Source organism: Pinus tabuliformis, chromosome 7 (assembly GCF_031772625.1).
Source record: "Pinus tabuliformis cultivar Carrire ecotype Pingquan chromosome 7, CPIR1, whole genome shotgun sequence".
Lineage (NCBI taxonomy): Eukaryota > Viridiplantae > Streptophyta > Pinopsida > Pinales > Pinaceae > Pinus > Pinus tabuliformis.
This window is the reverse complement of record NC_142293.1, coordinates 1,380,034,493-1,380,060,157: the sequence shown is the minus strand read 5'-3', so window position 1 is coordinate 1,380,060,157 and position 25,665 is coordinate 1,380,034,493. Positions and strand designations below refer to the sequence as shown.

Below are 25,665 nucleotides of genomic sequence, written 5' to 3'. Positions count from 1 at the left end.
CCGCCTACATAGTGGATTCAATCCTTAGAAATTGAGCAACACACCTCCCTAGAATTTAGGTGAAGCTCTTTGTTTTGGAACTCAGAGAGTAAGCAAGTCATTCGGGTGCTTACTACCAAAGAGTAGTTGATGAACCACTTGGACAGTGGACTCCATCTCCTGAGCGTTTAACTAAACCATTGGTTTGTAATTTCCCTTGTGCAAGCATTTCCTCACGCTCTAGATTTGGCTCAAGGGTGATAAGTTGCAAGAGAGAATGCCGTGTAGCTAGCCTATAGTTGGGTGGAGAGTAGAAGTCCCTTCTTTAGTTTCTAACTAATATAACTCACACAGATAAGTATAATGATTTATTCATATTTGATTTATGGATGATGATTATGCGTGTTATGTTATTGACTAATAAATGGTTTTGTGGGACTCATGGAAATTGCTGGAATTCACCATATTCATGTTGATGAGTTGTCTTACATATATATATGTGGTGATATTGAATTCTAAAACTATATTGTTACTATCTTCAATAATTGTAAAACCACATCCCTGAGTATAACTGATTGTATGAAGTTCACCCAATTAATCTGTTATCTTATAAGTGGTCAACTATCTTATATATTTATAAATTTGGGAAACTCACTATCATAACCATGATTGTAAGTCTAACATGTTATGAGTTTAATGTATATATTGTTATTAAATGAATACGTGGTGAAAGCTAATGGTCATTTAGTCTATTGACAATGTGAAGACTCTATAGGTTTAAGCACATTATACATTGTTGTAACTAAGAATTGTAGTTATGTTTAACACCTTGAAATTCACTATTTTAGAATGATATATAACCCTTCGGAATGGTAACGCAAGGTTAGCTAGCTCACAATAATCAGAAGAACTGGATTGCTATGCATAAATCACCTTGTACAATGTTGAATTTGGGAAAACTGGCCTTAAGAGCCATGCCATTCCTTTATTATGGATTTGATGTAATATAAGTCTTGTTGGTACCCTGTTTATTCAATGTAGACATGGCTCAATGTTACTGAGAGCTTATGCTCAGGCCTAGGAAACCATCTAAAAAATTTGGTGTTCCGAGCAGATGCCCTATCTAAAGAAATCCTTAAAAGATTCCACGACTTTTCCCTTTTCTCCTAGCTTAGTGTTTTTGCAGGAAATCTAATGATTCGAGTATCTAGGGTCCAGGGGAAGATATTGGATTCACAACTCTGCAATTTGTTCTAATTTCTCCTTTCTTGCCCGTTAATACTCCGATGTTTCCCATTTTTATCATGGCACTGGCGAAGCTCTTACTGAATGTAGTTCCGTCAGAGGCCAAGCTTGTTACGATGCCCTTTGTTGATCCGGCGGAGGTGAGCTCCTGATCAATTTGAAGAATTCCATGATTTAATTGCAGTTGTTGGTAGTAGCTGTTGTCAAAAGCAAACGATGTGTTTTGATCCAGGAAGACTGTGGGGTCATCTGTTGAGGACGACGTCGGAGATGGGCAAATATTCTTCAAACTCGCCACTAAATTTGGAACCATGGAAGGATCCGCGGTGCCGCTTCCTTGGAAATTGTAGTCTGTCGCTGAAAAAACTGCAGTGCGCCACCCCAACTGTATGCGCGCCGGAAATTAAACCCAAAGCAGAGAATCCACTTCACTCACTCCAGTGCTTTTTTAAGTAAACTAAACGGTCAGATTATGTTTAAATGTGTTGTATAATTAGCAATACGTACCCAACAGAATGACCATATCTTGGAGTGTCAGACCCTTCTTTGCAAATGCTGCAGCTGCCTGAGAAACTTGGAAGCTAGGACTGGGTAAATTTACATTGTTTATCGAAGATATTCTTCCATCTCTTCTTCCCGTAGGGAGATTGCACTGTGGCCCTCCTGCCTGTCAATCAAGCTAAAAAGCTTAGTATTCTTCCAAACTAGTTGCAGAAAGATAGAAACCAAGTGCAATTTACAGCCAGCCACAATTTGATGTTCTATAACCTACCAGGGATACCGCATCTCTGGTAGCAAGTGCAATTATATCGGCACAAGATACAACGCCAGGGCATGCACTTTCGAGCTTGGCTTTTGCTTCATCGATTATCTCAAACCCTCTCACAGTTAGGTTGGGGCCTGCTTCTTTCTCTGATACGTTATTGCCCACGCTATCAATCAGAATTGATCCATCGCAGCCCTTCAACAACATATATATTTAATAATTCCACGCATCAGCAAAGCCATTCAATTTATATTTATAAACCTTGTATTTAAAGGAGAATATAATTTGTAGAGAACTGCAAGCTTACCTTTACAAAGCAAGCTTACCTTTACAAAGCAGTCATGAAAATGCATGCGCAGAAGGGCAGCAGGAAGGGATTTGTCGACAGCATAGTGACTTGTAATTACTCCACGCACGATCGATTCTGCTTGCGAACACTTGGCGTTGTAGAATCCAACCGATAGGCTGTTTTGCGCCAATGTAGGTCGTAGAAACGCCAAAAACACGAGATAATTCAAGATTCTGAGTGTCATTATAATCAAATCCTTCGACGTCATTGCAGCTCAGAAAAATAATATCTCCACTGTTTCTTGGCGAAGACCAACAGAGGGAGAATATGACACCCGAATAGAGAGAGCGCTGTGGATATTCTGGGCGCGAGCGAATTTATAACAAGTTTTCCATTGCCGTGTGGGTCCATTATTTCATTATTAACGGAACTGTAAAGCTGGAGTGTAGTGTTCCACGAAATCAACCAGATATTCGTTCAGAAATCTGATATTTACGCAAAATCTAAGAGCCCAAGTTTTCTCGATCTTAACCTTAATCCGATTCTGTTTTTTCGAAGGTTCAGCAATCAAGTCAACCGTTGATCGTTGACTTTCAGCCTAAGAATTTACATAAACTCGATCCTAACCATAATCTGACACTGAGCTTTCGATTACAGATTCCCAAAATATTCGGAGATCAGATAGATATGGGGAGGTCAAATAATTTACCTCCCTAGGTTCTCCTAAGATACAACGTACAATCTTAATCCGATTGGGGTTATCAGAAGGTTCAGCAATAAGATCTTCCATAACCAAAACGGTGACTTTGTCGCTAGGTTCTTCCATAGCTACAATGTACAACCTTATCCCACAGCTATAATGTACAACCTTAATCCAATTGGGGTTATCGGAAGGTTCAGTTATAAAGTCAATCTTTCATAGTTCACTCTCTAGTTAAAATTTTTCATCCTGAGCTTAAGTTTATTGTAAATTTCTACAATATTAAACTTAAGTTTATTGTAAATTTCTTCAATTGATCATATGATCACAGTGATCATAAGATGGATGAAAAGATTCATGTTCTAATTTCTTCTCTTCATGAAAAAAAAAAAAAAAAAATAGCGAGGTAAAAGAATCGAGAAATTAGAATGGATTCGAACCAATGGAATTGGAGAAGATAGATCAGTCCGTTCGGGAACGAACCTGGGTGGGGATAGAGGGACTTGAACCCTCACGGTCTATAAAGCCAACGGATTTTCCTCCTACTGCAATTTGCATTGTTGTTTACATTGACATGTAGAATTGGACTCTATCTTTATCCTCGTCCAACCATTTATTCCAAAAAAGAATTCAATTCTCCATCTAGAGTAGATAAGTTCATAATTGGATTACTTAATGTCAAATCAGTACTTCAACTCGAATCTGGCATCTATCTTATGAATAAAATGCTTGGAACGATTCAAGTTCTGATCGCCAGTTTTGTCTGATGTTATATAACATCTCTCTCCATTTTTGAGGTGTAAATAGATCGTTCTATAACTACAGTATTGGACCAAATGAGATTCATTCGTTAGAATAGCTTCCATTGAGTCTCTGCACCTATCCCCTTCCTATCTTAGGAGAAGAAACATTGTCTTCATGAACCGGATTTGGCTCAGGATTACCCATTCAAAATATCCCAGGGTTCCCTGGATTTGGAAGCTATCACTTGGAAGGTTTCCATACCAAGGCTCAATTCGATCAAGTCTGTAGCGTCTACCAATTCCGCCATATCCCCTTCTCGAAGAACAAGATCATACCTTGATCTAATCCTATTATGTAATATCCATCAGCATTATTCATTGGATATTTGCTCAATATTGGGTGGGAGAAATATCCTCCCCTACTCCCCTTCTCTCCCCTTCTCTCCCCTTCTCTATCTCTACCCCAATCGAATATGATTGGGAATCATTATATTATTTATCCATTTGAAATGCAATGTTATTATCCTCCCCTAGTCGATTTGGAAGAGTGAGTAAAACGATCGATATCAATTGACCCTTACTTCTCCTTTCTTTCCCTTGAAAGAATCTACATTCAAACAATGTTCCGTTGTAATCGTAATCTGGATTGCGTCATTGAATCTGATTCGCGCTATAATCGTTAGGATTCCAAAGGAATCTATGGATCTCACCCCAATGAAATGGGGAGTGATATTCCATCGAGCCTGCTTAGCTCAGAGGTTAGAGCATCGCACTTGTAATGCGATGGTCATCGGTTCGATCCCAATAGCTGGCTCTTTTCCGTTCCTCTCATTTCCATAATCCACAAAGTTTTGTTAGGATCAAGATGGAATGGAGAATACTCTTACGATCATTCGTCGGGTCCGTCATGCCATGATCATTTACTCCCAACTAGGAACGGGATGAATGAAATGATTGGAGCTATTAGGATCAATAACAAAAACAAATTTTATAGAAAATGAAAATTTAAATAATGTAACGAAAGATACAATTGACCGGCATTCATCAAGTTGGAAAAAAATTAAGAGAGAATGGTTCAACCATTCTATTATTCGAATTGATAAACATATCAATCGGAATTTGAATGTGTACAAATGGTCCAATCAGACCGAATACTTTATGAAATATTTGAAACAGGTTTTTTCTAAAAAAAACTATTTTCAAATAGTGTTCGATCCAATTGAATTATGTACTAATTCTAATCGAGATTCAATTGGTTGGTCTGTGTTTTTATCCCTTTCTGAAAGTACTGTAAAGATCTTAAACTCGAAGTTCGATATCATTTCGAACTTAAATTCTAAGTTCGATATTTTAATTTCGTTTTTTGATTTTGCATTTCATGGGCTCCAAAGTATGAATTATAGACTATTAAATCAGTTGTTAGATCCAATTGGTACTCTAATTGTTCGTTTAAAAAAATTTAAAACCTTTCTTTTGTATGACCATAATCTTTCACAAAGATCGAAATTATTGATATGTAAAGAACGGGAGTTGTTGAAACTAGCATATTGGAAGATCAATCGGCCGAAATAACCGTGAGCAGCCACAATATTGTAGGTTTCTTCCTCCTAACCAAATTTGTAACCTGCATTTGCGGAGTGATTCTCAGTAGTTTCCCTGATCAAACTGGAAGTTACCAAAGAACCATGCATAGCAGTGAATAGAGAGCCGCCGAATACGCCAGCTACACCCAACATGTGGAATGGATGCATAAGGATATTGTGCTCAGCCTGGAATACAATCATGAAATTGAAAGTACCAAAGATTCCTAGAGGCATACCGTCAGAGAAGCTTCCTTGACCAATAGGGTAGATCAAGAAAACGGCAGTAGCAGCTGCAACAGGAGCTGAGTATGCAACAGCGATCCAAGGACGCATACCTAGACGGAAGCTAAGCTCCCACTCACGACCCATATAGCAAGCTACACCAAGTAGGAAGTGTAGAATGATTAGCTCGTAAGGACCCCCATTGTATAGCCATTCATCGACGGACGCTGCTTCCTAGATGGGATAGAAGTGCAAACCGATAGCTGCAGAGGTAGGAATAATGGCACCAGAGATAATATTGTTTCCATAAAGAAGAGAACCAGAAACAGGTTCACGAATACCATCAATATCTACTGGAGGAGCTGCGATGAAAGCAATAATGAATACAGAGGTTGCGGTCAATAGGGTAGGGATCATCAAGACGCCGAACCATCTAGTGTAAAGACGGTTTTCAGTGCTAGTGATCCAGTCGCAGAAGCGACTCCATAAATTTGCGCTTTCGCGTCTTTCTATAATTGCGGTCATGGTCAGAACTTCGTTTATAAAATCATCAGAGGCTCCCAAGCATAAGACTTGTTATTTTACAGTATAATATGATCTAGAATATTCCAAGATCAGATAGAGAGGAGCGAGATCAAGTTTAAGTTAATTATTTGATTTTGAGATCATATAAATATATGCGATATCAATTATTTAAACTAACCCATATTCATCAAATTTAAAATATTCCAAAAATTTGGCTAAACTATCCCATTACTACCCAACTTTGTCGCTAAATTATCCCATTGCTACAATGTACAATGGGGATTTGGATAACCAATAAACTTTCTATCTTTTTCTTGTACCAACAATGCATAGGATAAGGAATGCATTCTGGTTGGAAGCCGCCTCAATCTGCCAGCGATCGAAATTCGTTGACAATATTGAGTACCACTGATTCTTATTATTTTAATGTTATCGAGTACAACTGATTCTTATTATTTTAATGTTATAGGAGGAATCACAAAAGTAAATTGTCAGGGAGAAAGGTGTTTGGCGTGTCTCAGAGGTGATATGGTGGCAGTTTCAACACAAATTATGTTTGCCATGATCTCAAGCTTCCAAAGTTAAAATCGTTTTCTTTTGAATTATTTTTAGGGCCATGCGCAACTTCTTCGTTTTTATTCACAAGATAACGAGGGACATGAATTCCCCACCATCATCGAAACAACCGTTGAAAATTGATGGCTGTTCAACCATATTGTAAACTCCGTCCGTACATTACAACATGATGATTTTAATATATATATATATATATCTTCCCTAATTACAGGGTTGATCTAGAGCACCCTGCAAATTGCAGCGTAGTAACTGAATATCTTATTTTCCTCTGAGTTTCTATTCGCGGGTGTTTCATTTCCTTTTCAGATATTTAGATTTTTAACGACGTTCGGCCTTCCTCTTCGTTGAGCTTTTTTTGTTTGCCTCATATGCATGTGGGTATTACATGTTGTATTGGCCCATGGTTTTCTTGGAAATTCGTTAGATGCATTGCATGATGGGAGCCTGACACGACAGATCCAACCAAGTTGTTCTACGACGACTTTTACATAAAGTTAAAAAATTGTATTGTCTTTAATAATGAAAATTCTGAAAGTTTTATTTGGAAATAGAAACATGGCGAATTGGTAAGGTTTTTAATTATATATAGTTTGACGAGTATATTGTCCATACTTTCAACATTCATTGTGTTATTGGCCAGAATTGAATTTTGGGGGCCACGATTCTATTCCTTTTTCTCAACAACTTGGAATAACGAGGAATAACCATAAATGACACATGACACATGTATAGAATAGCCATAATGAAAATATTTAGTCTTATTTGGAAATAGACACCTCTATGTTTGATAAACATGGAGGGGCATCAATTTACATAAAAAAGCTTACTTCGTGCTACATCTCACATTGCCAAGATCAAAATAAAATAAAAATTAACTAAATTTTAACTCTATTTTAAATTATTATTATTATTATTGTTAATTGTAAAAACAACTATTTAATGAGTTAAACATATATACATTTTAAAGTGTAATTAAAAAACATGTGACAAGATTTTTAACCATAGCTATTCATGCCTATTTAATTATGGAGATTTAACCTCTAAAGTGACTTTGGTACAATACCACACGCTCACAAAATCATAGCTCATTTCATATAAGATTTTGTTCATATGTCATTTTTTTCATTCTATCACTTTAGTTAAAAGGGAATAAAGGGCATAACTACTTTTAAAATAAATCTCAACTTTTTATTTGTAACTTACTATTAAGAATGAAGGATCAAACTAGGTTTGCAATGGCAGAGCGTGATATAGCTTGATGAGGTTTGTTACTTTGTAGAATTGGAATATATAAAGCATAAAATGAAATCTAATTTGATGCAGAGCTAGGGTTGTACTGATTGTCGAATGGTGATGGTTTTTCAATGTTGCGCGCTATTTTTCTGGGAAGAAATGGGTTTCTTGGCAGAATATGGAGTCAGAAATCGTTGACTATTCTAAACTCCCTAGTAACATGGGTTGTTTCATCTCAAATGTGAACTTTCGAAAATTACGGGCAGATTTAAACTGATCATTTGGGTTATTGGGTGGGGGTTACATGGTTACTTCTAGTTGTCTCTCCTTGGGGAAGACTTTAGTTTTTGGTCTAGAGTTTAGTGGTCTCGGACCAGATTTTACCGGTTTACCACTAAGTTCCTAACCTTTCTCCCTTCCCTAGGTAAATTTTTGGTTTTTCAAAACCAGGGGAGATTTGAAAGGTTAAATTTTTTATCCCCCTCTTTCTGGGAGGTCTAGTTTCATTATTGTTGAGTTGTTGTTAGGTGGTTTTTAGGAGCCAAGGTTCAGTTCATCTCTTTCTTTTTCTCTGGATAGGGAGATCGTTCCCTTTTCAACTTTGGAAGGATTCTTTGCCTGTGAGAGGGTTTTCAATTGACAATGAGTAGTTTAATAAAGACCTTCCTAGTAGATGGGGATATTGGCGAACTTTTGATTGAACTTGTAGCCTATGAGAAGCAAGTCAGGGAAGGTGAGGGTGGTGAAACGTTACATGCGCCAGATAAATTTTCAGCTGACCATAGTCCCAAAAAATATAGTATCGGGTTCTTAGAGGTGCTAGGGGACTATTTATAAACACATTCTAGGGGATGATGTTGAGATGGAATAAGTTAAGTCATTGGCAAAGAAAACTTTGATTGGTCGGGCAGGAGAGAAAAAATTCTGCATTGGGGCTTTGCCATAATGGATATAAGTTGAAATTGCACCAAAGATACATTCCCTTACTGAGATTTTCATTACGGTGAAAGGATGGGTACAAATAAACTTCAAATCTCACAAGGAGGCCAAAAAAATTACTAAAAGTGTTTGGTCAATTGACTCAAATCTAGTTTCTTTCAATTTTTAGGCACTGCTTTTTGGTGCACATAATGAAAGGATAGGTGTGGTTCCCATTTGGGTTCTGCTGCATGGCCTAGTGTCACATATGTGGAACAAGAAAATCTTGAAATATCTTGGGAACAACCTTGGAGTTTTTATGAAAGCATATTATTTGTATAAGGAAACCAAGGATATGTCTATGGCCCATATTTTGGTGAGCCTTAACTTGTGAAATGGCCTTCATTAAACCATAAATATCGATATAGGTATTCACTGACTCTATGTTCTTGATTATGAATGGGTACCATTTAGATGTAAATGATGTTACCAATATGGGCATACCTTTCGCCACTACATTCTCCCTTTCAAAAAAGGCTTGTTGCGGGGGGATGTAAAGAAGAAGATGAAGGTGGACCCATTGTCACATTTATGGGCAAGTTTGAAGGAAGGGGAGGAAGAAAATATGTTGGAGGATAAAACTTTGGAGGAACCGCCTGCCTCTTGTATACCAGAAGTTGTGTTGTTGGATCAGTAGCTGGTTACTGATGAATGGCTTTATCTGCGTGCTACTAGTGGGATGTCATATTTAGCTTCATAACCTCGAGGTTCTACCTCTTTCTATCCTAATGTTTCTTCTCTTGCAATATATTTTTCGAATTTGGGATATGATTGGGATCATTCGTTGAGGATCTAGGGTCTACAATGTCACTACTTGTTTCTAGGGTTATTTTAGCCCAAATCACTTGTCCTGTTCCCCCCTCCCCAGTTGATGATCCCTTCCTCCCCAAGATCCTTTACATCCTTTGGCTTCTCTGGCTTCTCTAGGCATCAAGATGTTAGAGAGATATTATACAACTTACACTCTAGATAGATTTTCCCTCTTCTTAAGGTCAACTTGGTGGCTTCAAACAAATCATGCTTTCCTCTTAGAATTCCAATTCTTGAGTGAGGAAATCGATCTTATCCAAACCCAAATAAAAAACCAGAGAAAATATTGTTGCAGATAGACAATTATCCATCTCTTGGGTGCTGAAATATTTTGATGCCTAAGGAGTGTTTTCCTAATGAAATTTTTATCCTTCAATTGTAGAGGATTGGCAAGTTCCTCTAAAAAAATTGCACTCAAGAGGTTGGTTAAGGTCTAGGGGCTTGATATTATTTTTCTCTAGGAAGCGTTGGGTGTTCGGGGGTGGCTTCTAAAGCCTTAGATTCACTACTAGGTGGATGGAATTTTATTGCCTCAAATGCCTATGGTCGCTCTAGGGGTCTTTCTCTTGGTTGGGATTCCCAGAAGGTTTCTGCTCATAATTTATGGAGTATTAATTCTGGGTTGGGGCTTGAATTCTTCTCTTCATACATGGGGGTTTCTCTTATTTTCATCAATATCTATGGGCCTTGTGAAGGCCATGTAGATTTATGGAATATTCTTTTTGGATTGAAGGTGTTGGAAGCTAAGGATTTGATCATTGGTGGGGAATTAAATTTCTCCTTGGGTGTTACTGAATCTTGGGGGCTTAGGGTCAAAGTTGATAACCTCTATGATTACTTTTTCAGCAAGCTTGTGGGAAAATAATTGTTGAATGTAGGGAGCTCAAAAATAAAACCCTATTAGACAAACTTGCATGTTGCGGAGGAATGAATTTCGAAAAGGATAAACAATTTTTTAGTGGTGTAGGTGATGATGGAGGATTTTAATAATATTTGTTAGTGGATAGGGTCTGGGGGAGTTTCTGACCACTCGCCCATATTTCTATAGCCCAAAAATCATGGGTCCAAGCCTGCAATTTTTATTAAACTAAATTCTTGATGGATAAAAGATGAAGAGTTTGTAAGCATGTTTAAGGAAGATGGACCTCTTATGTACCAAATAGGCTTCGCAACAATTTAAAGAAAACTTCAAATGGGTTAAGGACTTCATTGTGGATTGGACCAGGAAGAAACATAGTAAAGAGGAGAAGGATCTTGTTGATATTGAAAGGGTGATTTTTGTTATCTATGATTCTGGGGATGGGGGTTTTCTAAATGTGGAATCTATATATACTTAGGTTTGTTTGGTTTCCTCGAGGAAGGTCATCTTAGAGGCACAAGAAGGTGCATGGAGGTTAAAAATTGGAGCCATTTGGTTTGAAGGAAGGGATCAAAACTCAAAATTTTCCAATTATATGCTAAAGGAAGGAATATGAGTAGTACAATATGGAACCTTCAAGATGAGGAAGGTAGGGAGGTTTCAAATTTTTAGGTCCTTGCTTCTTTGGGACAAACAAATTTTCAAAACTTATTTAAACAGCTTGAAAGGGCTACTATAGCCAAAGTAATAAGGGTTGCTTAATTGCTCCCAAATTTTGTAGATGATGAGGGTAATATATCCTTGGTGGAGGAGATCTGTGAAGAGGAATTAAAAGTTGGTCTTTCCAATTTTTAGAAAGACAAAATCCCTAGCTCTCATGGGTGGGGGATTGATTTTTTTGAAGGTTCTTATGAGAATATTGTCTCAAACTTATGGGTTGTTGTTAACGATTCTAAAATAGAAGGTAGAGGATTAGAAAATTTTAACACTACTTTCATTGCCCTTATTCCAAAAGTGGAAAAACCTTCTACCTTTGAGGACTTTTGTCCTATTTCAATTTGTAATTGTATCTATAAGGCCATATCCACAATTATTTAGAGAGGATTAAATCCTTTCTCATTAGAGGAAAATTTAACCTAAAAATTCCCATGAAATTTTCATGTAATTTTCATGTCATAATATGTAAACCAATAAAAAGAATTTAAATTTAAAAAGAGATACAAGTAAATATTTGAGACAGAAAAGAAGAAAACTACTTTCTTTAATTATATTTTTGGTTTATCGCCTTATATTTTTACTCAAAGTTAAATTGTAGAGACTTGTTGGACGCAGAATTGAATTCCACATCTAGCGAGTACCCATTATTCATACTTCTAAAAAGACACACATTGATAACAATTGAAGATACATTAAAAAAGTGTGTTGAACATGATTTTTTAATGTATCTTCAATTTTTATCAATGTGGTTCTTCTTAGAAGTATGCATAATGGGTATTCATTAGATGTGGAATTTAATTCTATTTCCAACAAGTTTCTATACTTGAAATTTGAGTAAATCTATAAGGAGATAAGCCAAAAATAAAATCAAAAATTAGTTTTCTTATTTTTCCTCCAAAATTCATAACTCTTATTTTCTTATTTTTCCTTATGAGACCACTTTTAGGGTAAAATTTTCTCTAATTGTCAAACTCTATTTCTAAAGAGAAAATTGGTTTCCATGAAGGGAGACAAATCCATGAAGCCAAAGGGATGGCTCAAGAAGGGCTCCATACTATCAAAACTCTCATATTAAGAGGAGTGGTTATAAAAGTTAATCTTTCTAAAGCATATAATTATGTGATTTGGATGTACATTAGTCTCCTTTTGACTCACCTAGGCTTCAGGATTGATTTTATAAATTGGTTGATGGGATCCATTCGACCGATCTCTTTTGTTGTTCTAATAAATGGGTCTACCTCTCCGTTTTTCCATGCTTAGAGAGCGTTGAGACAAGGTTTCCCTTTGTCTCCTTTACTATTCTTTCTTGTAGTTGAAGGTCTCAGCTATTTGTTTACATATGCAAAGTATATAGGCAGTTTCCATGGTCTTGTTGTTGCTATTTTCCTAGCAATTACTCATTTATTGTTTATTAATGATATTCTAATTTTTTGTGATGGTTCAAGTAGATATGTTTCTAAATGAGTTGAGATTATTGACTTGTTTGGAAAAGCTATTGACATAGTGGTTAATGACAGAAAATCCTTTATTACTACTCAAAACTTTGTAGATCATGAAGTGTTGAATCTCAAGGACACTTTTCCTTTTCTCCTATTAGAGATGGATGTAGGTTTAAAATATTTGAGTTTTCAATTGAAACCTAACTAATAAAAGAAGGAATATTGGTCATGGTTAATTGCAAATATAGATAAAAGATTAAAATGTTAGAGCTTAAGGTGGTTGTCAAAGGCAAGGAGGCTTGTTTTTGTTAAATCAGTTCTTGAAGCCATTCCTGTGTTATGGATGTTAGGGGGGTGGACCCCTTAGGGAGTTTTGGAAAGAGCTAATAGGATTTTTTTCACAAATATTTTGGTTGGTACGTAAGAGCATTTTTCACTTGCTTATGTAAAATGGATTATACTGATATGCCTAAAATGATTGGTGGTTAGGGCCTCAAAAGCATGTTTATGTTTTCAAAGTCCTTAGTAGTAAAATGTGGATAAAGACTCTTATCTACAAACAACTTGTCAACCTGGATGGTATATTAGAAGTACACTCATATCTTCTCTCGGGAGGATTGGATAGGGTTGCAGTCCAAGTCTCGTGTTAATAGTTTAGTGATTTACCATGCAATTCTTAATTATTTTCACCTTATTGCTTTAGGTTTGGCCTATAAGGTCAAAAATGGTTTGAAGGTGAGATTGGGACAAGCCTCTCTTGGCCAAGTAGTGGGAAATCCCACCATCTGCCTCAGGGTCTCATTGATCATCTCAAAGATAGGGGTTTCTCAAGACTTTCCCATATTAATAATTTAGCTCAGACTACTATTTGGTGAAAAAGTTGGTTATTTATTGATCCCTTGCAGATTGATGATGTATTCCGTGAGACTTGTATTGGATATCTTAATGCCCTTACTGTTTTTCATTTTAAAATTTACTAGAATGATGATGATTTGGTTTGGGCTCACTCTACAGTGGACATTTATACTCCCAGGATAGGGTATCTTCACCCAAATGTGTTTGCAGTTGAGGTGGTGAGGGAGTGGTCACGAAGAGGATTTTATAAGGTAAGGTTGCCAAAAAATATCATATTTTCATGTGTTGTATCCTAGATAAAAAATTTCCTACCTGGGATTTATTATAGAAGCGTCATAAGATCGATCCTAGTTGGTGTTCCTTATGTAAGTCGAACAATGAAACCATAGAGCATATTTTTTCCAATTATCCTTTTTGTTGTTAGGTCTGATATATATGTAGCTCTATTTTTTTCCATGGATGTGTTTGGAAAGGGCATTTTCACACCTTGTTTTGAGGAAATGGAGGTCTTTGGTGAAAAATAGGAGCACAAGACCTTTTAGGGCACTACCATTACTCATATGTTGGGGTGTATGGTTGGCAAGGAATAAATAAAATTTTCAAAACAAGCGTTCTTCTTTATATCGGGTCGCAATTGAGATTCTTTCTATCCTTTATCATTTTCCTCAACCCAATGCTCCTCTCTAGCATAGAATTGTGATCCTGAAGGAACTAGACAAATCAAAACCATGGTGTTATTTTGATGAGGTTGAGTAGGGGGAAGATATCATCTGCGATGGTGGCTTCATTCTATATTTATATGAACAACAATTTTACAAAGTAAGCATGGGTCTAGGGAGGGGAACAAAAATATGGCCAAATTTTTATCTTATTATTCTCTTTTGGATTTTTCTCATGAGAAGGCATGTGATCATTTACAAGGTTTTGATGATTCTTTGTTGGTTGTTAATTGGGTCAATGAAATTCAACGATGTCACAAATTACATATTTCACAGGCTTGCAGAGGATCAAACTTACATATGTATATTTTTCTTCCACTCATATTTATAGGGAGAAAAACTGGGAAGTGACTAGGCTTTCTAAAGAGGCCCTTGAGCTTGATTGGGGGATTTGGATCATAGAGGAGTTTCTAAATGGTGAACATTTCCATTTCTTCCATCATTCGTACGTGGATGAACATGCTTTGTGAGATTTGCCTCATGTTTATATTTAATTTTTTCTACTTATTTTATCATTAGATGATGACTATTTTTTGGCATTATTTTCATAAGCCTATTAGGTTGAAAATTTCGATATATTTTGATAGACTATATATGGACTTTATATCTCTCTATTTTCTTAGATATGTGGCAACCCTTAGGGTCGAATGATGTATATATTAACTATTGTGCTAGTTAGTATGGTTTGTTTCTATTTTTTCCACTGAAAGGCCCTACGTAAATATTTCATGAATACATAACTATTTGTGTATATAAAAAATGTAATTTTCTTTTTATCTACAAATGAAATTACAATTTTTTTATTTAGGAAAGAAAACAAAAAACTCTAAGAATATTCTAAAATGTTTTTTAGAGTTTGAATCCATATCATCCTAATTAAATTAAAATTGTAAAAAACTTATTCCAAAATAAGCACATTTATTGAATAATTATTCGCATCAACACAATACTAAGAAACTAGGATAAAAAAAATTAGACAGTGAATGGAAGGATCAAAGAAATCAAAGAAGCCCTCTCTAGTTGAAAATTATTTGTTCCATCATTAATGATTCAAATTAGTTAGATTTTGTTAAGAGTTTTGTCTCTAATATAGTGAAAAAAATTATTTAAAATGTTTCAAATAAATAATTGTACTTTTATGGTTTTTTTACATTTATTTAACTCATTATGCTTTTAGGTTGGAGTTATGATTTAATTTTTTAAAATTTATTTAATGAAATTGTATTTAATTTGAAGTGTGTGTAGGTGTGTGTATTAATTGGTGTGATAATTTTTTGACATATTTTTTATTTATTTTGCCAAAAACTTGATAGGGATTTGTTTGAATTTTATGTTTTGATTATATAATTTCTAGAGTATGAGTGTCAACACCGAATCAATTTATGCATTCAAAAAAGAATTTTAAATAGTGGAAGAAAAATTATAATAGTTAGAAAATACACACACACACACGCACATATACAAAGATTTTCATCACTAAAACACTTGAATCATGTGCTACTCATATGATGAAGATGTATTAGGAAGATGTGTAATTACTCTTATGCTCAACATGGAGATAATATGTGGTGATTAATCTCATGTGATTGTGAGAAATATTGTTATTATTCCCATGCGAATTCCAAATGTAACAACCCCGCGTTAAAAGTTGATGTAATAAAGGTAAAATAAGACCAAGGTCATGGGAAACATATTCCAAGTTGAATGTTGGGAAAAAAATCCTAGTGGGTGTTCATTTGGTTTATTATGGATAAGGAAATTGGCAAAGGCTTTGAAAAGGCAAAGAGACATTAATTGGCATTCTATTTATGAAAATAATGGAAAATAGGAGAAAACAAAGGTAAAAGGTTATCGGTTGCATGTGAGGGGTAAATTGAAGGAAAAATAGAGAAAATTGAAGAAAATATATGTCTCAATAATAAAAAGGCTTCTAAGGATTAGTACACAAATTATTTCAGTGGAATCTTTTCTCTGTTTTCGTTTGGAGCTCTCTTTATATTCTGTTATGAAACCAGCTCAAGAAAAAGATAGAAAAGATAGATCGACACCTTAGAATTCAGCCTCTTCGAGGGGGCAACCTCCTTTACATTACATAAATGAACAATTCTTGGATGATTCAAATGACAAAACCTCCTTTCTATATATAGGAGTCTAATGAGTCACAATATAATCCAACCGGCCTAACAATAATAATATAAAGCCACAAAAATAACAATAGAGGGATTCTATGGGGCACAATAATAACAATATGGGGGCAGTAGGGGCACAACAATATTAATAAGGGGTATAACTACAATAGTAAATGGGTAATCACTAGTATTATAGGGACCCAACATGCCCCTCTCCTTCAAAAAAGTGTTGTCCTCAACGCTTGAGTAGTTCTGGATACTTCTGCATAAAATTCTCATCCTCCCATGTGGAATCTTCAGCGGATAAGTTCTTCCACTTTGTAAGATACTCTGAAATTGATCGATTTTGTAGCTGTCGAGTTCTTGTTTTTGTGAATGCTTTCGGTTCCAATATAATTTTTCCTTCCTCGTCAAGTTCTGGCAATATTGTTTGAACTGGGAGCTTGTCGCCTATAACCTTCTTTAAACATGAAATATGGAAAACTGGGTGCAATCAAGAAGCTGTAGGAATCTCCAATTTGTATGCCATAGTACCAATATTTTGCAACACCTTGTACGGACCATAATACTTTGGTGATAATTTATTATCCTTCTTAGCTTTCTTGAGGGACATTTGCTTATATGGTTGTAGCCGTACGAATACCCAATCACCTACATCAAAACTTCTTTCATTGCGATGTTGATATGCCTGTTGTTTCATTCTATTCTGTGCCAACACGTGGTTATCCTTTAAGAGTTGGAGGAATTGTTGTTGATGTTCGATGTGATGTTCCACTGCCTGAACCTTAGAATTTTCTCTTAAATATGATGTGATGGATGGTGGTTGATACCCATAAAGTGCCATAAATGGGTTCATTTTTGTTGCTATATGGAAGGAAGTGTTATACCACCATTCAGCCAGAGGCAACGATTTGACCCATTGTGTCTGTTTATTAGATACAAAGCAACGAAGATATCCTTCCAAACATTTGTTTACTATCTCAGTTTGCCCATCAGATTGAGGATGATAAGATGAGCTATGAGCTAACTGAGTACCAACACAAGAAAATAATTATGTCCAAAAATTTCCCGTGAAAATGGGATCTCTGTCACTTACAATGATCTTTGGCTTTCCATGTAGCTTTTGAATTGCTTCCATAAATGCAGTAGAAACTGTACTGGATTTAAATGGATGTGATAATGCACAAAAGTGTGCATACTTGGTAAGTCTGTCAACTACCACCATGATGACACTCTTTCCCTCAGACTTGGGTAAATCTGTGATAAAATCCATTGAAACCTCCTCCCAACGTTGGCTTGGAATGGATAAAGGTTGTAATAGACCCCGTGTCTTAATTGTTTCAACTTTATTTTGTTGGAAAACCAAACATTCCGCCACAAACTTTTGAATATCTGATTTAAGGCCATCCCAAAAAAATTCCTTCTTAACCCTGTGGTAAGTTTTTAAAAATCCTGAGTGCCCTCCTAAGGGAGACTTGTGCAATTCCAAAAGAATCTTTTGTTTTAGCTGGGAATTATTACAGAGGTATAAGCGATCTTTGTACCATAACGAATCATTTTGCCAGCTAAATGTATTAGACGTACTGGAATCTTGTAGTAACTTTCGAATAAGTGCCCACACCTCTTCGTCATTCTTCCATTCCTCCCTTGCTTCGTTTATCCAATTTGGTTGGATAATAGAAATGGCGCACAACAATGCTTCCACATCCTCATCCTTTCTTGAGAGTGCATCTACCACCACATTTTGCTTCCCTTTTTTGTAGATGATTTCAAAGTCATAACCCAACATCTTTGTGACCGACTTTTGTTGCTCTTCAGAGGATAATCTTTTTTCTAAAAAGTATTTAAGGCTATCATGATCCATTTTTACCTTGAAGTGTCTTCCCATTAGGTAGGGTTGCCATTTCTTAAGTGCATGGATTATTGCCAACATTTCCTTCTCATAAATAGCTTTGCTTAAAAACTTTCCCTTGATTGGACGACTTTCAAAAGCAATGGATCTTTCATCTTGCATTAGAACAACACCAATTCCATTTCCTGAAGCATCACATTCCACAATAAAGGTTTTTGTGAAGTCCGGTGTAGCTAAGACTAGTGCTTGGCACATTGCCTCTTTAAGATGTTCAAAGGCCTTTGTTGCTTCCGGAGTCCATGAAAATGCATCTTTCTTCAATAATGTTGTTAGAGGTGCTGCTATTCTCCCATAATTCTTAACAAACTTGCGATAATACCCTGTCAACCCGAGAAATCCTCGCAGATGCTTTATGGATGTGGGGATTTTCCATTCCTTAATGGCTTTAATTTTGCTAGGGTCTACCTTAAGTCCTTCATGAGATACAATATGACCCAGATATTCCACCTCCTGGACTCCAAAGAAACATTTGGATCTTTTTTCATATAATTGTTTCTCCTCCAATAGTTGTAGCACCTTGTCAACATGTTCAACATGATCCTTCCAAGACTTGCTGTAGATTAGTATATCATCAAAAAATACTAACACAAATTTTCTAAGGAATGGTTTGAAAATTGAATTCATCAAACCTTGAAATGTTGAAAGTGCATTGGTAAGGCCAAAAGGCATGACCAAAAATTCATAATGACCCTCATGAGTTCTAAATGTTGTTTTCGGAATGTCTTCAGTATTCATTCTGATTTGATGATATCCTGAATGAAGATCCAACTTGGTGAAGTAAATTGATCCATGCAATTCATCCAGTAATTCATCAATGACAGGAATGGGGAACTTATCTTTAATAGTGAGCTTGTTGAGATCCCTATAATCGGACACATGCGCCATGATCCATCCTTCTTGTGCACCAATACTACTGGAGCAGAGAAAGAACTTTGACTTAGTTGAATTATACCAGCCTCTAGCATTTCTATAACCATACGTTCAATTTCACTCTTTTGGACATAGGGATATCTTTACGGCCTGATGTTTGGAGGAACACTTCTTGGAATCAGATGAATAGCATGATCATGATCACGCATTGGTGGGAGACCTTTGGGAGTCTCAAATACCTTGGAATGATTGTCCAGGACTTTTTGGAGATCTGGAGAAATAGATGATTTCGATGTGGAAACATCTAGCGAACATAATTGTGCAATTACACCTCTTTGCTCCTTTTTTAGAAGCTTTGTCATACCATTAGAGCTGATTATCTTTCCTGGTTTCCCTGCAATACCCTTTAATTCAACTTCCTTTCCTTCCGTAGAAAATTTGATGAAAAGTTCTTGAAAATTAAAAGCTATTGTACCCAAGGATTGTAGCCATTGGACTCCTAGTACAACATCAGCACCTCCCATTGGAATGGAAAGCATTGGGCTAGTCAATACATATTCTCCCATGGATAGCTTGATATTATGGCACTTTCCAGAGCAATTTATTGTTCCTCCATTTGCAATCATCACTTGACACTCTGGTGCTGGATATAGGAAGCAATTCAATTCTTTTGCTACCTTACAATGAATAAAATTGTGGGTGCTTCCTGAATCAATCAACGCTATTACCTTTTTCTTCTTGATTTGTCCTTCTATCTTGATGGTTTGAGGAGTGGTAATTCCTGCCAATGCATTACAAGATATGGTCGGATTTATTTGTTCTTCATCTAGGCTTTGTGCCTGGAGTATATCCTCTTCTTTTGACCTTTCTTGCTCCTTTTCTTCTTCCTCTTCACAATCTATGTAGAATAATTTCTTCTCAACACACTTATGAAATTTAGTGTATTTGCTATCACAACTGTAACAAAGCCCTTTTGCTCTTTTTTCTTCCAATTGTTGTGGTGTCAACCTTATAGCTTGTGGAAGACTAGGGGCAACAACACTTCCGTCTTTATAGTTGTGAGTGGTATGCTTCTTGGTTGCCATAATTTTGCTTTCCATTTTTCTTGCTAACCTGAATGCCTTCTCTAATGAATCAGGTTCCCAAAGGCGAACATCATGTTGGATATTATCCTTTCAAGACCCTATGAACACATCAATCCTATGCTCCTCTGGAATATCTTTTACCCTTATGTTCAATTTTTGGAATTCCTCAATGTGCTCCATTATTGAACCCTTTTGTTTGAGACTTATCAGTTGGCTAAAAAAAGTGTTGCTTTTTGTATTGTCATAATGTGCTATCAATTCTTCCGTAAAAATTGCCCAAGTGATAAATTGTTTACGAGAGCAAAGCCATTGATACCATACAAACTGATTTGGTTCCAAATATAAAGTTGCCATACGTGCCTTTTGTGTGTTTTGCACATTATTGAGATCGAAGAATTGCTCCATCTGTAATATCCATGTGGCGGGATCCTTGCCATCAAACTTCCTCATATCGATTTTTGGAATATGGTGGGTCTTCGATCCAACATTAGAGCTATGGAATCATGATTAACATTTCTTTTGTTCACATCATGAGTTTCCTTTACAACCTTTTCACCATTAGTAAGTATTTCTTGTAGAAAATTTGTCAAATCTGTCTTCAAATCTGCCATGTCTGTCTTCAAATCTTTCTTCAAATCTACCATGTCTCTCTTCAAATCTGTCTTTGAATCATCCATCTTAGCTTCCATGCTCTTTATCTTAGATTCCACACCATTTATCTTAGATTCCACGCCATTTGTCTTAGCTTCTGTTAGCTTTTGTGAGCGTGACATTTGTTGCACTTGTTCTTGTAATTTTGATATATCATGTAGCATTCCTTCCTCTTCTTCATGAGTCATGCTAGAGCTTTCAGGTTCCTTGCTAGGCATTTGCATTTTCTTTCCTTGGGGCATTAGTTACTGATAATAATGCTTTACTATGCCTTTTGAATTCCTTCAAATCAATCTTACGCAAAAATTTAAAAAAAACTACACACCTTTTTTCACTTTGTAGAAGCCTGATATTGAATCTGATGTATCTCTGTAAATTCAGATCCTCCAGTTCTAAAATTGCGATCTGTAGTAGCCTTCTGCGTCCTCTTTCCAATGCCACAAGTCTGACCCAAATTGGATTCTCCAAGGAAGAGTTATGCAAAATCTCCCACAGTGACTTGATTATAGACTAATTCAGTAGAGCGAACTTGTACGACGAGCCACAAGTCACTGTTTCGACCATTGGATCTAAAAAATGCATACAAGAAACTACAGTCCGTCCTCTTTCTGTACCTTCTTACAAAATTTCAATCCGATCCCTAGAGAGAAGGTTATGACGATTTTTCCCAGGTCACCTGTTTGGAATGTAATTCAAGAGTCTGCAAAAAGACCAACTTCCTCAGATCATATCTCTGCAAATATAGTGCAAAAAGCTCTGAAATTTGGACCCAAGGTTTAGCGCGATTTCTTCTCAAATGGGTTTTTTTTACAACTTCTGAAACATCGCAGAAAAAATTTTTATAGTGAAAATGCCACGATGACCTGTTCGAAGCAGCGAAACCCTAGAATCCAAAGCTCTGATACCAAATGTTATGAAACCAGCTCAAGAAAAAGATAGAAAAGATAGATAGATCAACGCCTTAGAATTCAGCCTCTTCGAGGGGGAAACCTCCTTTAAATTACATAAATGAACAATTCTTGGATGATTCAAATGACAAAACCTCCTTTCTATATATAGGAGTCTAAGGAGTCACAATATAATCTAGCCGACCTAGCAATAATAATATAAAGCCACAAAAATAACAATAGAGGGATTCTATGGGGCACAGTAATAACAATATGGGGGCAATAGGGGCACAACAATATTAATAAGGGGTATAACGACAATAGTAATGGGGTAATCACTAGTATTATAGGGACCCAACATATTCTCTCTCTCATACTCTTTCACACTTAAAGCATTATTGGAGCACTCTAGCATTGGAGAAAGGAAGGAAAATGAAGGACAAGAAGGAAAAGGGAAGAAAGGTTCAAGCAAGGAAGAGTTGGATCAAGCGACTACAAAGAGATTAGTTTGTAGGTATCGTGTTGGATGTATGATTTCCTTACTAGTTTTGGCATGTGTGGTACATGCATGTCTGTATTTGGTTCTCTTGTTGTCATTAGCATGGGTTTTTCCAGGGGTGACAATGGTTTCAGCTTTACCTTGCCATTTCCGGATAGCCATGGTGTGAGGGGGTTCTTTCATTTGTTGAGCTTTGGATTGTTGGATGGTTTTGGAACCGGGTGAGGTGGTCTCAGGAAAATTTCCAAAGGCCTAGGAATCCCTTGACCATTTTCGGTGGGATTGCGGTAAAGCTTGAGGGTGGACACAAGTAAATTCCTCAAGGTATTAGTAAATAAATTTAGAGGCATCCAATATTGTTTTGGGCCTCATGATCCCTTCACCAGTTTTGGCGGGATTGTGTTAAATCCTGGAAGCGTATGTTTATTTTTTGGGCCTAAGAATAACTTGACTGATAATTGGCGGGATTTCCATAAACCCTGGTTGTCTAAGTGCTTGTTTTGGGCCTAGGATTCCTTTGACTAGTTTTGGCGGGATTGTGGTAAAGCCTGAGGAAGCCATGGTTGCTTTGTTGTGAGTCCTACATTCATGCTTGGAATATGGCATGGGGGTGATATGGCTGAAAGAAATATTTGGTTCAACCCAATCTATGGTTGTGTGGTATGTGGAAGTCCCTAATTTGGTTGGATTTTTCATATGTTAATAAGAGATCTTTTCCTCTTTCATTTTATGACTAAATGTACTTGTTATGATGTCTCTTTGATAGTAGTTCTATCAATTTTATTATTTTGGTTATATGTTGGTTAGAAGCATGGTTTTATGACATATTCTAGTTATAGCTCTTATCATGTTTTTATTGGTAAATGATTGGTTACTGGATGCATCACCTAATAGATGCTATTCCAACTACTATGAGATGGAATTAGACCTTCTTGATGATTTGTAGATAAGTATGTGATCCTTATGTTCATATATGAATTTATGACCTGTAGATAACATGTTCACAATGTGTTTGATGAAATGTTTGTCATTTTTAGGCCTGGTTAGGTTAAGTTCTTGACTAAGTTTTTCATTAATAGCTCTGCCCTTGTGTCATTTATCATTTTTGAAAATTATATCAAGTTCTAGGCAGAGGTCTAGGAACTAGCACTGAAAAAGTGGCTTAGATTCTGGGGTCACATGCTCAGAACTGGGAAATCTAGATTGCAGTCATTGGGAGGTAGGGTTATCCATGCAACTAGAGGGTCACATGCACTAGATTTCCTTTTTATGCAAGTGACTAAGAGCCTAGATCACTAAAAAGGGAAAGTTAGCTCAGTGTTCGCGCACCTGGAGTGGTCTTTTAGCTCCTGTGGGTCATGTAGCTCCTAAGGAAGGTTAGTAAGGTTTCATGTTATAGACTCCATTTTCTTAATGTGATATAGGAGGTCGAGTCATGTCATAGTAACACTTAGCTCATGTTTACCCCGACAAGCTGATGAAAGTGGGTAAATGTGAGAGGGGTGGTTACATATTGGTATCAGAGCAGGGTTCAATACTTGGACTACATGTGCAAAATGTGTTTGTCATGCATGCATGCCTGTTGTCTATGTGGTTGTTATGCATGCATTGTCATGGTTATGGTTTTCATTCATGAAGTCATGGTATGCAGTTAGTATTGTCGTGCATGAGGTCGATATATTGATGTGATTATGATTATACATGTTTGTGCTAATCTAGACCTATTTTACAGAAGAGACAACCTCCCCTGGAATTCAATGAGGTATGTTGATTGTGTTTATATTTTGGTTTAGATGACTCTATTTTTTTAGGAATAAGAGGATCAAGTATGACTAGCGAAATGGTGGATTAAAGTTCGTGATGCCCCTTACAGATCATATGAGAATCCAAGAGATGAGTACTCTCCAGACATAACAAACACTTTGAGAAGTTTAAAGGAAGAGATAAGAAGTTGCAAAGCAGATAATGATAGGATTATTCAGTCATAAGAGATACTTTCCAGGGCACAGGAGAAATAAGCAGAGATCAATGCAGTCGTCCTTTAGAGCTTTGAAAATTTGTAGAGACACGGAAAACCACAGATTAGTTATGGACAGGAGGGCAAGACTAATGGAGAAAATGGGCATAGGTCTAATAGGGATGACAAGGTCAGACATGGTAGATTCTTGGATACACCTAATGGGAGAGGAAGTGGAGATGAGTTTTACTATAGTCCTGGTTTGGTAGGAATCATGGTCATCATCACTATTATCCTTACAAGAGAAGTAGTAGGGGATAATGTCTAAATGAGTTCAATAAATCCAAGTCACCTACATTTGATGGAGAGTTAAAAAAACTGGAAGATGCAAAGGCATGGTTGCTTGGGATGAAGAATTGATTTTAGATGCATGATTACACAGGGAACATGAAGGCTAGGATACCTATTCTTAGTCTTAAAGGGAAATAAAACATATGGTGGGAAGATGTGGAGCACGTCAGAGACATCAAGACAAAGGATTTGAGTTTACATGAATTCAAGACACTCTTCAGGAAGAAGTACTCGTCAGAGAGGCACTACGCTAGTAAAGCCAAGGCATTCTATGAGCTAAAGATGGGATCGATAACATATGAGTGATACATGACTAAGTTCTTGGAGTTGTTGAGGTATGTGTCATATCCTAAGGATGAGAAAGAAAAAGTTTAGAGATTTATTAGTGGATTTTCCTTAGCATTTAAGGATCAAATTGAGTATGATGAGCCTTAGTCACTAGAAGAAGTCATTGGCAAGTTGAAGTATTGTTATGAGTAACTGAAGCATAAGAACAAGTCTAAGCGGGCTTGGAAAGGGAATGAAAAGGCTAAAGGTAAATGGCTACAAAAATGAAAAATACCTTAGGATGCAGGTGAGAAAGAGATTGTTGTTCCTTACAAGAATTTTACAAGAATTTTAATGCAGTTGAGAAGGGACATGGGTCTCATCCTGGAGAGAAAAAGAACATAGGTGATTGTAGGAGATAGTTGCAGTATTGGATATGTGGCAAGGAGCATCTCAAGCATGATTTTCCATTGTATCAGGGTGGTAGGCATCATATCTACAATGCTTAGGAGGCACAGACAATTGGGGATGTTGGGAAGAGCATTCCTCATATCTTTGTGGCAGTGGATAACAGGAAGGAAAACCACCAGACATCTATTATCAAGATGGCTTATAAGATTTGTGATCAAGTTGTTTCTATTTTGATTGACCCTGGATCTAATTATAGTTATGTTAAGCCTAAATTGGTGGATAAGTGTGGATTGAGAAAGAAAGTGCATGCAGTGTCTTGGTTGGTGCAGTTGCCTACATGTACTAAGAAAATAGTTCATCATTGGGTAGGATGTTGTGCATTTGAGTTGAGTGATACTCCTACATGAA

At 36.5% G+C, this 25,665-nt stretch overlaps 1 non-coding gene and 1 pseudogene across 1 annotated transcript; one reads left to right on the top strand and one right to left on the bottom strand.

Moving 5' to 3' along the window:
- Positions 1-1,008: 1,008 nt before the first annotated feature.
- On the bottom strand, positions 1,009-2,595 carry LOC149252780 (peroxidase 44-like; annotated as a pseudogene).
- Positions 2,596-4,463: 1,868 nt separating this feature from the next.
- TRNAT-UGU (transfer RNA threonine (anticodon UGU)) lies at positions 4,464-4,536 on the top strand. The gene has a single exon. It is a non-coding gene; the product is annotated as a tRNA-Thr (tRNA).
- The last annotated feature ends 21,129 nt before the right edge of the window (positions 4,537-25,665 follow it).